The following is a 13,163-nucleotide window of genomic DNA, read 5'->3' on the forward strand; positions in this document are numbered from 1 at the left end:
TACCCCAAAACTGCAGACTTGCCATTCTTGGCATCGTGGGGATGACCAGAAAGGGTTGCATGTGGTAAGCTGCTGATTTTTCTTGGAGAGTCAAAGTTGGCTTTCTTGATGTATAAAGCTCTGATTAGTTAGCTGTGTTTGAAATAAAAACAAAAAAGCAGCCCAAGAAGAATATCTAGAATTAGTGTCCCTGCAATCAAGTTGTGCTCATGGTCCTAAATGGGGCACATTACTAAGCCTGTGACACAGAGTCTGCTGGTGCTTCCGAAGCACGCAGACCAGCATTGCTTGTGATCGGGTTAGGAATAGAAGGTATGTGGAAACTTTCTATAAAAGGCTGCTGGATCCCTTGGATTGGTGTGGACAAGTGGTCAGGAAGCTCTGGCACTGTTTACAGCTGTCCCAGGGCATTGCCATGTGAACTTGGGCGAGTTTCTCTGTGTCTCAGTTTCCCTGAAGACCATGTTGGTTTTGGGAGGGGAGGATGAGGGCTCCTGGAGATGTATGAGATGTGAGATGTTATCAGGTAGGTGGAGGGAGCATGGTGTCATGTGTTGTCACGAGAGCACAAATCAGAGCCATATGTCCCCACACAGGGCTGGGCTGCTAGTCTCTCCTCAGGCATCATTGCAGGGAGGGTGATGCCTCTGACATCACAATACCCAGCTGGACACTCAATAATGATGAGCTGTGGCCAGTGGACACCAGAGGAGGGGAAGAAAAGGAGGACAAAGTGGAGAGGGAGGAGATGGAGCAATCCCGTATGTGATAATTCCATCAACTCACAACATTTTCACCTAACATCTCGTTCAACTGTAATGTGTTCAGCTCCACATAACCTGTACAGCGTCTGTGCCCTCCCCCTCAGACTCAGCAAAATAGTATGGTCCTCTAATCAAGAGATTTTGCTCCTGTTGCTGCATGTTTCGTGGTTCATCGTCAGACCCGTGAGTTGATACTTCTTCACCAAACGCTCTCCAGAGCAGCCATTTAGAGGTAATGCTCTGGCTCTGTGGTCCAGGCTCCTCTGGGCCTCCTGAGAGCAGCCCAAAACTCTGGGGATGATGTGGGGTGGCTTGTGAGGGTGTGCTTCTATGGCGAAGATGCTTTAAAATGGAAATTCTCACCTTCGTTTTATTCACGAGCCGCCCCAGGCCTGGTCAGCTTTGTCTAATGTTCTGATGGCACTCTTCAAACCCAGCTGTGCCCAAGTCCAGCCCCAGAAGGCCCTCTCACTCCTTTTAACTGGCTATATTGCTGTGAATGGAAAACTTGAGAGATCAGTCCTGTCCTAGAATTATTATGACATTTTGCTTGCTTGTTATGTTTTTTAATCCAACAACTTCCTCTTAAAAGCAGGTCCTTGCCACCCTTTGAAGTGATCCCCTTAGCCTTTCTCCTGGTAGGAAATTTATTTTTCCCTCCTGATTTCACATTAGCCTTAACCAGCTGATCATCCCAAAGCTGGAAAGACCAGTGGTTCTCAAACTTAAGCCTGGATCCAAATGATTTGAAGGGATTTTTAAACACAGAGTCTCTGACTCAGTAGATGTAGCTAGGGGTTGCAGAATTGGCATTTCTAACAAGTTCCCAAGTGTACCAACTGCCTACACTTTGAGAACGAGTGCCTTAGGCCTTTTTGGCTCTCGCATTCTCCCCTCCTTCCCTCCCCCAGTCTCTAGGAAAGGGTCCCATGGAGCATCATCCTGGTCTCTTAGATGATGGTGACTGTCACTAACAATTATATAGCATTCACTATAGGCCAGACAGTGGTCCCCAAGCTTCACACAGATTAAATAATTCAAACATCACAATAATCCTGTGAGGTATCCCATTTCCAGATGAGGAAACTGAAATGTACAGAGTGGTTAAGTGAATTGCCCAAGGTCACACAGCTAACTAAATGGAAGATCTGGATTCAAACCCAGAAAATACAGCTAGAATCTGTGCTCTCAATCACTATGCTTTATTATCTTTCTTTTCTCTTCCTTCAAGTCACTTAGAGCACCTGATACTCCTACAGTTCTTGGAAGTAAATACCTCGGAACAGAGCCCCAAGACAACCGAGCCCATCTTAGGTGGTTGTAAGCTGTGTCTTGGGGTCCAGGTCTCAGGATGGCTTGGCTTTCCCACCTGTGTGTGTGTGAGTGGAGTGGGGGAGGTGGCCTTAGAGAGTGGACAGGGCCTCAGGAGGGACTCAGGAGGGGGCTGATGTGAAGACGCTAGGGGGCATCTACCTGTGAAGAGACCAGAGCTCTCCCTTTGCTGGGGCCCAGTGTCCCCCACCGTTCTGCCCTGGTCCAGAGGTTTCCATTGTTGACCCTTAACCTAACCAGAAACTTAATGAGAGACAGACAAAGCTGAGAAGAAACAGATCTGCCGTGTTGCATCCGTCATAGGAAAGTGCATGTATCTCTTGTCCAGTTTGGTCCAGCAAGCCTGCGTCATCAGCACCAACCTAGGCAAGCGAATAGGAGACACAGAACGGGAGGCATGGTCGCTGCCCTCCAGGAGCCAGCGGTCTGACTGAGCAGAAGGAGCGTCGTACCAGTGTGCACATCGCTGAGCTAACAGTGGCGTGGGAGGCAGTGAGGGCCAGCATGGACCACAGGGCTCAGGGAGAAAGGCAATTTCTTAAACTACATCGTGGATGACGATGGGGGCGGGAGGGAGAGGGTTTGGATGTATACAGGGAGCCCCTACAGCAGAGAGCATGGTGATAAATAACCTTCTCTTTTAAGCTTTAATAGCCACAGGTCAAGTCTCCCCTGGCATAGTGATAATCAGTTAAGCCCTTTATGTTTTTCCAGTAAATACTGTGTTAGATACTGGCTGGAGGTCTGCAGGAGGTTCTGGGGTTACTTTAGAAAATGGATTCTCTCCTTACAGAGTTGCCTGTTGGTTCTATAATTGGAGACCTTCTTAAAGTACTTCCCTACCCCTCTGGTATGATTCTCTCCAAATTCTTTGTACTCCAGACATTTCTATGGGGTACAAAGCTTTACCCATGGCTATATCTGAAGTGACACCCCACTGAAAAGGACTGATCCTAGCAAAATACCTCCACCTGCAAAGGTGGTGGTGTAAACCTAGATGAAAACAAAACAGGCCACTGCTATCACTGCCGACTCTGGACCAGAGTGGCCTACGTCCTCTGGCTGGCTCCATGCTCCTTTGGGTTAGAATTCTAGACAGTGTGTTTGAGACTCAGGAAGGATGAGCAAGAGGCCCTTGTCCACAGACCTTGTAGCTGTGGGCTCTGAGCCCTTGTCTCCTTCTGCTCCTGCAGCATTCCCACAAAGTCTAGTAAAGCCAGGGGTCCTCATCTGGTCAATCCTCCTAATTCTGCTGCAGCCACTGACCTCTGGGTCTATTTAATTTCACGGCGGGGTGCCCAGAAGGAGGGAAACAGCCTTGGCCATTCTCATTCCTGAGTAGAGAACTTCATCCTTTACCATCGTCCTTCCTGCCTTTTCTCCTTCTTACCCCACTACCCCGGGGGACTTTAGAATTTAAAAAGATCAAAAGATCTAAAAAATCTTGTTCTGATGGCACCGACAGACCTACTAATCTAAAAATGAGTTTAGTGCACAAGTAACAGGTGAAATTAAGCTGCCTTCTCTGCTTACCTTTGCGTAAATCTTGGAGTTGGCTGATAGCTCAAGAGAACTGGAAAGGGAGGCGTGCCTCTAGCTCCCTCTACAGGGCCGTGCCTCATGAGGACTAGAGCAGGATTGGTTATGTTCTAGGGTCGGTCGCCCAGCTCCGTCCTTGTGCAGTTGACTAGGCTCTTCTTTTCAAATATAGTAACAGTTCATTTGTGACCATGGATTTGAATAGCCTGCCTCCACAAAGTTGTTCATTCTCTCCTCTGTAGAATAACTTGTACATGTAATTCAGATTTCATGCCTAAATGAGTGATACATAAATTTTACTATCACCTTTGCTAACATGTATATTTTGGGAATATATATGTGCAGTTCCTTGGTGACAGTATTTACAAAGTTACACACATCGCAGGGTCTTACTTCCATACTTATACTTTGGATTCCTATATGTCAAAATGAGAAATTTTGTCTATAAATTGTCAAGCAACTTCCTAATTATTTTAGAAAGCGTAAGACCCAGTGACTTAACAGTCCAGACTCATTTAAAGACATCGAGTGGCTCCCTAATGTCAGAGGTGACACTTGTTCACTCTGGCCGTTCCTGGACTCCTGAGGTTTATAAACCTATTGTGTGAAGTGGCTCTTGTTCAGTGTGGTCTGTTGGATGAAGTAGGAACTATTCTTTTGTGATTTGACCTGTTTATATTGCTCCCAAGACACTCCTTTGTTGACTCTGTCTGGACATTGCCAAGGATTTTGGTCTTAGAGTTCGTTAACAAATAGTATAGCTGTTAGGCTACCTGGACCAGGGGGTGCTTCTTTCAAGGTCCTCGTGTCTAGTGCTTCTTGTGAAACAAGGCTTGACTCTAAGTGTATAGTTCAAAGCATATCGTTCTCCTTTGCAAGGTTGGCTTGAGGACTGCTAATTCATTATTTTGAAATACTATTGGAGAGTCACTTTGTGGGATGGGGTTTTGTCAGCGGTGGTCTGGGAGTGTGAGAGTGGCCCCAGAGATTAGCGAATGGGAAGCTTCCTGCTCGTGGGACATTTTACAGCCTCTCCCCTGAGGGGATTTTGGTATAAAAAACTAGCTGAATGTGGTTTGCCAGGATTTATCTTGCATTTGTCAAGAGTAAGGTAACATTTTCTTCATCTCTAATTTATATGACTCTTAGGAGACCCGTTCCTATGAGATTTTATTAGAACATAATCACTTATGGCCAAAAAAACTTGGACATACGACAGTCTTAACACAATCCTATTGGCATTGGTTTTCTTTCTTCAACAGATGTTTGCAAAAGAGTCGTATTAAATACATTTAATTCTGCTGTCTCAGCCTCTCAAATCTTTATCATGAAGATTACTTTAATTGGTGTCAGTTACAATCAGGAAAGGCATACATTATGCTTTTGTTTTCAAGCATGTGGGGAAATTTTTCATCCTAAATAGACAATAGAGAAAGGGGATGTACTAAAGATTTTGAAAATTGAGCTAATTATTGTGTTTCCCTTTTTTACATGTTCCTGTTTTTATTTGATATTAAAGCTAAAAGTAATCAAAATTCTGCAGCATCATATGAGAAAGAGGTGACTGAACAGTTTTCGGGTGACAGTTGGTATCTACTTTTGTTTGCAAGTCACCCATTCCATCAGTCTTAATTTAAAGGAAATTTCTAGGAAGTACCTAAGATTTTGAGTAAGAAATCACATAGTCTGTTAAACCACTATCAAACAAAATGCCTGGGGACAACTTTGTCTAGCCATTAAAAAATGTGATTAAGGAAATGATAATGCATGGGAAAGTGGAGACAACACTACCTCGTGGAGCTTATGGTCTAGTCGAGAAAGACAGAAAGTAAGTGTAATACACAGCACATCACAGGGTAAGTGCTATGGAGAAAAATAAAGCAGGGCAGGGGGGTAGGGAGTGTAGGGTGAGGGGGTGACGTGGGTAATTTAACATTGCATGGACAGAGAAGGTCTCACTAAGAAGGTAACATTGGAGCAAAGACAGAACTGTGGGAAGCTAACTGTGGGTCTAGGGGGAAAGTATTCCAGGCAGAGGAAATAGCAAGTGGAAAGTTTGGGAGGTAGGCGTGTTAAAGGACCAGCAAGGAAGCCAGTATGGACTGAACTAAATGGGGACAGTAGTAGGGGTTGGGGCTAGATCACAGAGGGGCTAATTGTATGGCTTCTACTCAAAGTAAGATGGGAAACCACTGGAATGTTTGATCACAGAAGTGACATGGCTTAGCTTCTAGTACAGGAAGATTATTCTGGTTGTTCTGTTGATAATAGACTGTTGGGAGGGGGGTGGAATGCAGAAGCATGGTGAGAGGTAGTTAGATTCTGGATATATTTTGAAGATTCGGTGCACGGGATTTGCTGACACATTAAATATGGGATGTAAGAGAACGGAGTCAAGGATACTCCAAGGTTTTGACCTGAGCTACTAGAAAGGTGGAAAAGCCGTTTGCTGAGATAGAGAAGAAGAGCCAAAGAGCAGATCTAGTGAGAGCGAGAGCAAGAGGTCAGCTTTGGACATGTTAACTTTTTGAGATCATCTGAGTGGAGATGTAGAGGATGCAGTTGGATATGGGAGTGTGAAACTCAGGGAGAGACCTGGGCTGGTGATACAAATGTGGGGGTTGTCTGCATACTCGTAAGAATTGGTCAGAGCCAGGTGGAGGTGTCAGAAGCCTGAAGGTGAATCCCAACTCTTGAGCCCTTGGCTGAGATCTCAGCACTAGTTCACTCCTGGCCTGGGTCCTTCAGGAGCAAAGGAGCCCTCCTGGAGCATTCATCCATGCCAGTACCCTGGAAAAGAGTGACTAAGATGGAAAGTTCCCATTGAAGAGATGACCAGATCACTCTGGAGTGTTAGGTAGGTCACTATTGGTGTTTGTTGGGGCCAGAGGTACCTGGTTCTTGCCCTCTGAGGACAGTCAGGTGCCTAAGAATGACCAGCATCTAATGACCTTCAGGCTCTCAGAGAAAGTTCTAGTGGTTATAATGGGCTATGGAAACCACTATATAGATCTCTGCCATTTCTAGTGAATTCAAGGGGCAGTAGCATTTTTGAGTGATTTTGGCCAAGTAACGTGAAGCTCCTTGTATCAGTTAACTATTGCTGTGTAACAAGTTACCCCAAACTTAATGGCTTCACACAACAATGTTTATCTCACAGCCGTCTGAGGGTCAGGAATTTGGAACAGCCTAGCTGGGTTGTTCTGGCTGGAGGTCTCTTGCAAAGATACAGTTACGATATTGACTAGAGCCGGAGACTCCACTTTCAAGATGGCTCTCTCAGACGGCTGTCAAGTTGATGCTGGCTGTCAGTAGGAGGCCTGAGCTCCTCCCAGACAGGCCTCTTCCAGGGCTGCCTCTTTTGAGTGTCTTTGTGATTGGGGTGCTAGCTTTCCCCCAAGTGAGCTGACCAAGAGAGTGACATGAAGCTGCAGTTCCATTTATGACCTGATCTCAGGACACCTCCATCACGTCTGTTGCACATGGAGCTGTTCGGATGCAGTGTGGTAAAGGAGTGCACAAGGGTGTGAGTACAGGAGGCAAGGATCTGTCAGGCTATCCTGGAAGCCATGATCACACTTCTTGAAGATAGGAGAAAGTTTCTATCTTCTCAATCCTTTGTATCTTCTCAAAGCACTGCTTGCAGCTGTAGGGATCAGTAACCCCATATTACCTGGGTCTGCCATCATAACTGGTCTAATCCACGTCACTTGCAGGGCTCCCCCAAGTGATGCAGGTGCTTCTCTAGTCACCTTTAGTTCAAGACGGCACCTTGGGAGACAATAGGCAAGTGCAGGTGCCAACACAAGAATCCCACCCTTTGCCACGTTGGTGTTTGCCATTTCCCCCCCTGGTTTTCAGGTGCCCTGTGTCAGCTCACATCCCTACCAAAGGCATGGTGTGTGGTGTTACCACTAGCTGTCTATCCTTGCGTTGTGCAGAGTTGCACTAATTTAGAAGCCTTTATTATGTGATGCGTCTAGGATTGAGTTTGTAATATAAGTTCTTCCAAGAGCATTTGACCGTTTCATACCCACTAGTGTTCCTGCCTTTTAGCACATTTATTTAACCAGTTCTTCTTGTATGTGTGCACTTAATTTCCAGCCATTTCTTGCATGAGCAAATTGCCTAAATACACTTGTGAGAAATCCTTTTATGGTAAATGTTATTAAACTGAAAACAAGGATATAATAAAATAGCAATTTAAGAGTAATTTACTAACAACTGGAGCCCTTAAACATTGACATACCACTGTGTAGTAATAATACCAGACTTGGTGTTTAAACACACTCTGTGTCACTCCAAGAATCATTGGGAGAGTTTCCTAATCCTCATGGTCTTTAACTATAGCTCTGTAAAATTTTTCTCACTGCTCCTATGTTACTGGTTTATCAATTATAAATCATTAAATTTTACCCACATAAAACATCCAGCAAACCCTTAAATCTCTGCTCCTCGTTCAGGGAAATCGTAGAGAAAATATTCAGAGAAAGTAATAGAGGTGAGTTGGCATCACTGAACCTTGCTGTTCTCGGACTTCTGTTTTCCAGACTGCCTACTGAATAGAGTGACATTGGGGATAAGAATAGAAATGGCATTACAGAGTGATCAATGAAGTGAAAACTTTGAGGATTCCTGGGTCTTCCCTAGTAAGGAGACTCTATTGACTACACATGCTCTCTGGAAGGTGGTGTGGATGCCACAAAGGAAGCCAGTGGGCAGCTGGGCAGGACCTAGCCATCATGTACCACTGCAGGACCTGGCTTCTGTTTGAGGATGGAGATTCTCACTCGTCCGTGCCCTGGGGATGGTCACCCTGAGAGACTGACTCACACTAACTAGAAAGTGGGGAAGTATACCCTACAATCCTGGCTTATTAATTTGCCATGAGGAGCCATCATCAGAGGGACCAGGTGTACCCAAAGTCCATACAATCAGCACGGGAAGGCCTCCGCAGGGAGCCAAATCATAATCAGAAGCCGTTTATTGAGTTGCCCTGAAAAATCATCGTCGTGGAATCTAGAAATACCTCGAGTCTGTATGATCAGTTCATTCTCTCCCTGAAGGTATGTCTGGGGAGCTGAATCACAGTCCAAAGGTGGTTTGCTGAGTGAGTAGTCAGCATGTGGGCAGCTAAGTGAAGTGCGTGTTTAGTGGCAACAGCTTAGCTTCATGAGTCCATCTCAGTGTGGGAATGACTTTTCCCGAAGGACTGAACTTCTCAAAGCCAAATGGCTAAAACTTCCTTTTTCCTGGAGAGGCACTTGGAGAGGTGTGTTAGTTATCTTTGGCCACATAACAAATTGCCCAAAATGTAGCAACTTAAAACAACAATAAACATGATATCCCACGGTTTCTGCCGACCTGGAATATGGGTGGTCCCTCGGAATGTTGTCTGGAGGGCAGTGGTCTGAAGGCTTAACTGGGGCTGGGCAAGCTGCTTCCGGGATGGTCCCTCCCATGGTGTGGCAGGAGGCTCAGGTCCTCACCATCAGGACCTCCTGTCAGGCTGCTGGAGTGTCCTCACCACATGGCATCTGGCTTCCCCCCAGAGTGAGGGAGCAAGGTGCGAACTGCTGTGCCTTTATAACCTAGTCACAGGGTCGCACACTGACACTGCCCTACGTTCTCTTTGCTCGAGGTGACTTATTAAGTCCAGCCTGCACTCAAGGGAAGGAAGTTAATTAGACCCCACCTTTTAAAGAGAGAGGAGTGTCAAAGAAATTGTGGACATATTTTAAAGCCACAGTAGGTGTCACCTACTTTGTCTCTGTAACTCCTTTTTTTCTACATGCCTGCAGCTGACCAACTCTTCTGCTGATCCATGTACTCTACTAATATGTTTTTAAATATAACATATGTACATATGCTTTATATGTAATTCTATATGAATGTATAATTATATATTTTATGTGTTATATAGTTATAGGTTATGTATATTATAATATATTTTATGTGTTATATAGTTATAGGTTATGTATATTATAAATGTTAATGTATTAGCCTGTGGCCAAGCTCTTCTAGCCTCATAGCCCTTATGCATCTTTATGCTAATTTGCATACTCCCATCCTGCCAGGGCACCTGGGGCAAGTTACTTGACCTCTCTGTGCCTCTGTGTGCCCATCTGTAAAATAAAACTGGTAATAAGACCTACTTCATAAGCTTCCTGTGAGGATTAAATGAGTAATTATATGCACAGCACTTAGAAAAATGCCTGGCTTGTGGCAAGCATTTCAGTAGTTAGCCGCCAGCATGGCCGCTGGAGCGGTAGCAGAGATCGCCTGATCCAGTCAGTGGAGTTAGCGCTCTGAAGGCAGGCTTCCTGCCATGTTCCCAGTGGCAGTAAGCAAAAGTCATGGTTGTCCTCCGGGCCACACCACAGCCCCACACACCCAAGCTCATCTGGAGGATAAAGAAAGAACCCTTTTTGCCTGGCAGGGCCCGGGGCCAGGGCCTCCTGTTTTCCTTTCCTCTTTGCTGTGCTCGTCCCTCCTCTAGACCCCAGGTTGATCCCTGGCAGAGAGCGCTTACAAGCAGATAACGGTTTAGTTTGCACTCTGAGTTCTATTCACATTTTATTTTTGTTCCTGATGGTTTTTTTCAGGCTGACCTTTTGCGAAAGAGCAGAGTATCCACACAGAGAAGTGACCTAGCAGAAAGCCAGGGGCTTCCTCAGCCTCATGCCTTTTTTTAAAAAGTTGTGCCCAAATTTTATTTTTAAACGTACATTTTCCAGGGTGTGCACTAGCTGGCTCTGCTCACTGTTGGCGTCAGACGGAGATTCATCTTTGTCTCAGGCCTTTTGCTTCTTGCTAGTGCCTGTTTAGCAATTTGGGCTTAATGAGTAGATTTTATCTACATCCCTAGCATGTTCATAATTTAAAACAAGCAGGGTGTTTGCTGAAAATGCACTGATGAGAGAGTTAGGATGGTCGCTTTCTTCATCTCCCAGATCTACCTTAAAAGGGAGGCTGCGTACCTCATGGAATGCACTGGGTTGTCTTGTGTCAGGTGGCAGTTAGCTAAATATAGAGTCAGGGAGCTGGGAGGGACCTGCCGAGGTCATCTGTGCCCTCCCACCTGCCTTCCCCATGTGAGTGTCTCGAGCCTTGTGCTAGCCCGTTCAGTAGCCACCAGCCACATAGGGCTTCTGAGCACTTCAGATGCGGCTAGTCGAAGGTGAGATGTGCTGTTGGTGGTGAAAGACACCCTGGATTTTGAAGACTTAATACAAAGAAAAGAGTGTAAAATGTTTCATCAATAATTTTATATTGATTAAAAGTTGAAAAAATAATATTTTGATATATTGAATTAAATAAAACATATCATTAAAATGAATTTTACCTCCTTGTTTTTACTTTCCTTTTAAAACTAGAAAATTTGACTTCCGTATGTGGCTCACATTGTATTCCCATCCAACAGTGCTCCTCGAGCCCATCCAGCTCTGTTCTTCAGGCCTCCAGGACAGAGACGGTAGAGCCTACCTTGGTGACTCCTCTGAGTCTTTCGTCATTCTGACACTGCACTTCTTCTCCACATTCAATCTTGATCTCTTCTACTTCAAACAGTTGACTGTTCATCTCCTTATGACATCCCCACTTAATGAAATCCTCAAGCATCTCTTCATATTATTCAATTGTCAGCTCAATAACCCCATTTTCTTTCACCTTTTGACATTCTACCTCTTTCCCAACTCTAATATTTTTTAATGACCTCCTCTGGATCATCTCTGGTTTCTCTATACAGAAGTACCCCCTTATCCATGGGGGATATGTTCCAAGACCCCCAGTGGATGCCTGAAACCACGGATAGTACCAACCCCTATAGAGACTATGTTTTTTTTCCTATACAGACATGCCTATGATAAAGTCCACTTATAAATTAGGCACAGTAAGAGATTAACAATATTAACTAATAGTAAAATAGAACATTTATAACAGTATATTTTAATAAAAGTTACTGGAGATCTTAGCAACCTCGACATATGATTTTTTTTCTTTCCTTGTTAAGTAGAGAAGTTTCACCTTTTCACTTAAAGGAAGCACTTTACAGTTTCTCTTTGGCATACCCAAATTGCCAGCATCACTACTCTTGTGCTTGGGCCTTTATTAAGTAAAATAAGGGTTACTTGGACGCAAGCATTGGGATACGTCGACAGTTATCTGATAACCAAGGTGGCTACTAAGTGACTAACAGGTGGGTAGCGTATATGGTGTGGATCCGCTGGACAAAGGGATGATTGACGTCCCAGGCAGAATAGAGCCAGTCAGCATGAGATTTCATCATGCTACTCAGAACAGTGTGTGATTTAAAACGTATGAATGGTTTATTTCTGGAATTTTCCTTTAATATTTTCCAACAGCAGTTGACTGCAGGTAACTGAAAACACGGAAAGCGGAACCGCAGATAAGGGGGACTATTGTGTTATGTTTAAAATTTAGTATGAGAAACCACCCACATGGCTCTAATGTGGGCCTAAGTAATGCAGAGACAAGTAGAAGGAATTACTTCCACCATCAAGTACGTGATCAGTCCTTTTGATACATTTCCTCATTTAATCCTACCACACAAGGAGGGGCAGGTGCTGTTAGTAACTCTTGACTGATGAGGGAGTTGAGGCTCAGAGAGGTTAAGTAACTCACCAAGTTTCTCTTGCAAATTAAGCGGCAGATCTGGAATTCAGGCCCAGGTTTGCCTCACTCCAAAGCCCGCCTTCTCTCGTTACACACCATGCCTTCTTCGCCTGATGCTTTTCTCTGAATACGTATGCCCTGTGGTCCTGAGAGGCCTCTAGTACGTGGCTGATGCGTTTGTAACTTATGGTCAGAGAGGACTCGAGCTTGTTCTGATATGTTTATGCCTTACTAGAATTGTGAAGCCCTTCTGCTAAATTCCAGAAACCCCTTTTCAACCCTGCTGATACCGCATGAAAGCTAGTAGGACTGCCTGTCCCTGTGGGGTCATCAGTGGGCCAGAGTTGAGGTCTCCAGACATCAGGAATGACTTTTCTGGAAGGGAGTGTTCTTTCCTGTGGCCTGGGTCCTGTGGATAACTACCAGTGTCCAGAACAAGCTACTTCTCAAAGGCCAGTCAAGCAAAGTGCGTTGTTTACCGATGTTTACCTAAAGGCAACAAGTTGTGTTTTGGTCAGAAGGGAACAGGAAGGGATCCTTGTGAGTGTGTTAAAAATGGATCTTCACGTGGGGGAAACTTGAAGACATTGTGCTGAGTGAAGTAAGCCAGTCACGTGAGGACAAACACTGTGCTTCCACTTATGCGAGGTCCCTAGAGGAGTCGAATTCATAGAAACGGAAGGTAGGATGGCGATTGCCAGGGGTGGAGATTTTCTTCTTCCCATGCCCCGTCTGTCTGGGAGTGTGGCTAGACTTTTCCAGGAAGGGAAACTTGTACCAAAATGGTTGTACCCTCTCTGGTGACCTGAGTGAGTTCGATCCAGCACCCAAACATCCGAGAATGCTTGTTCCGTGTTTCGTTGAGGGCACTGCCCCCTCACCCCCTGAGGTGGG

At 45.0% G+C, this 13,163-nt stretch overlaps 1 protein-coding gene across 29 annotated transcripts in view; it reads left to right on the top strand.

Moving 5' to 3' along the window:
- SAMD4A (sterile alpha motif domain containing 4A) overlaps positions 1-13,163 on the top strand; it is a 203,093-nt gene that overhangs the window by 105,528 nt on the left and 84,402 nt on the right. For 2 of the 29 annotated variants that reach the window (XR_011432014.1, XR_011432015.1), the window contains exon 1: positions 683-996. The exons of 21 other annotated variants lie outside the window; for them this stretch is intronic. The gene's annotated coding sequence lies outside the window, so the exon portion shown is untranslated. Of the gene's footprint in view, positions 1-668; positions 997-13,163 lie in introns of those variants that run through there. 6 more of the 29 variants (XR_011432016.1, XM_070249522.1, XM_014735604.3 and 3 more) reach the window with 5 other exon arrangements.

The sequence above is a fragment of the Equus caballus genome, chromosome 24 (genome assembly GCF_041296265.1).
Source record: "Equus caballus isolate H_3958 breed thoroughbred chromosome 24, TB-T2T, whole genome shotgun sequence".
In the NCBI taxonomy this organism is placed as follows: Eukaryota; Metazoa; Chordata; class Mammalia; order Perissodactyla; family Equidae; genus Equus; species Equus caballus.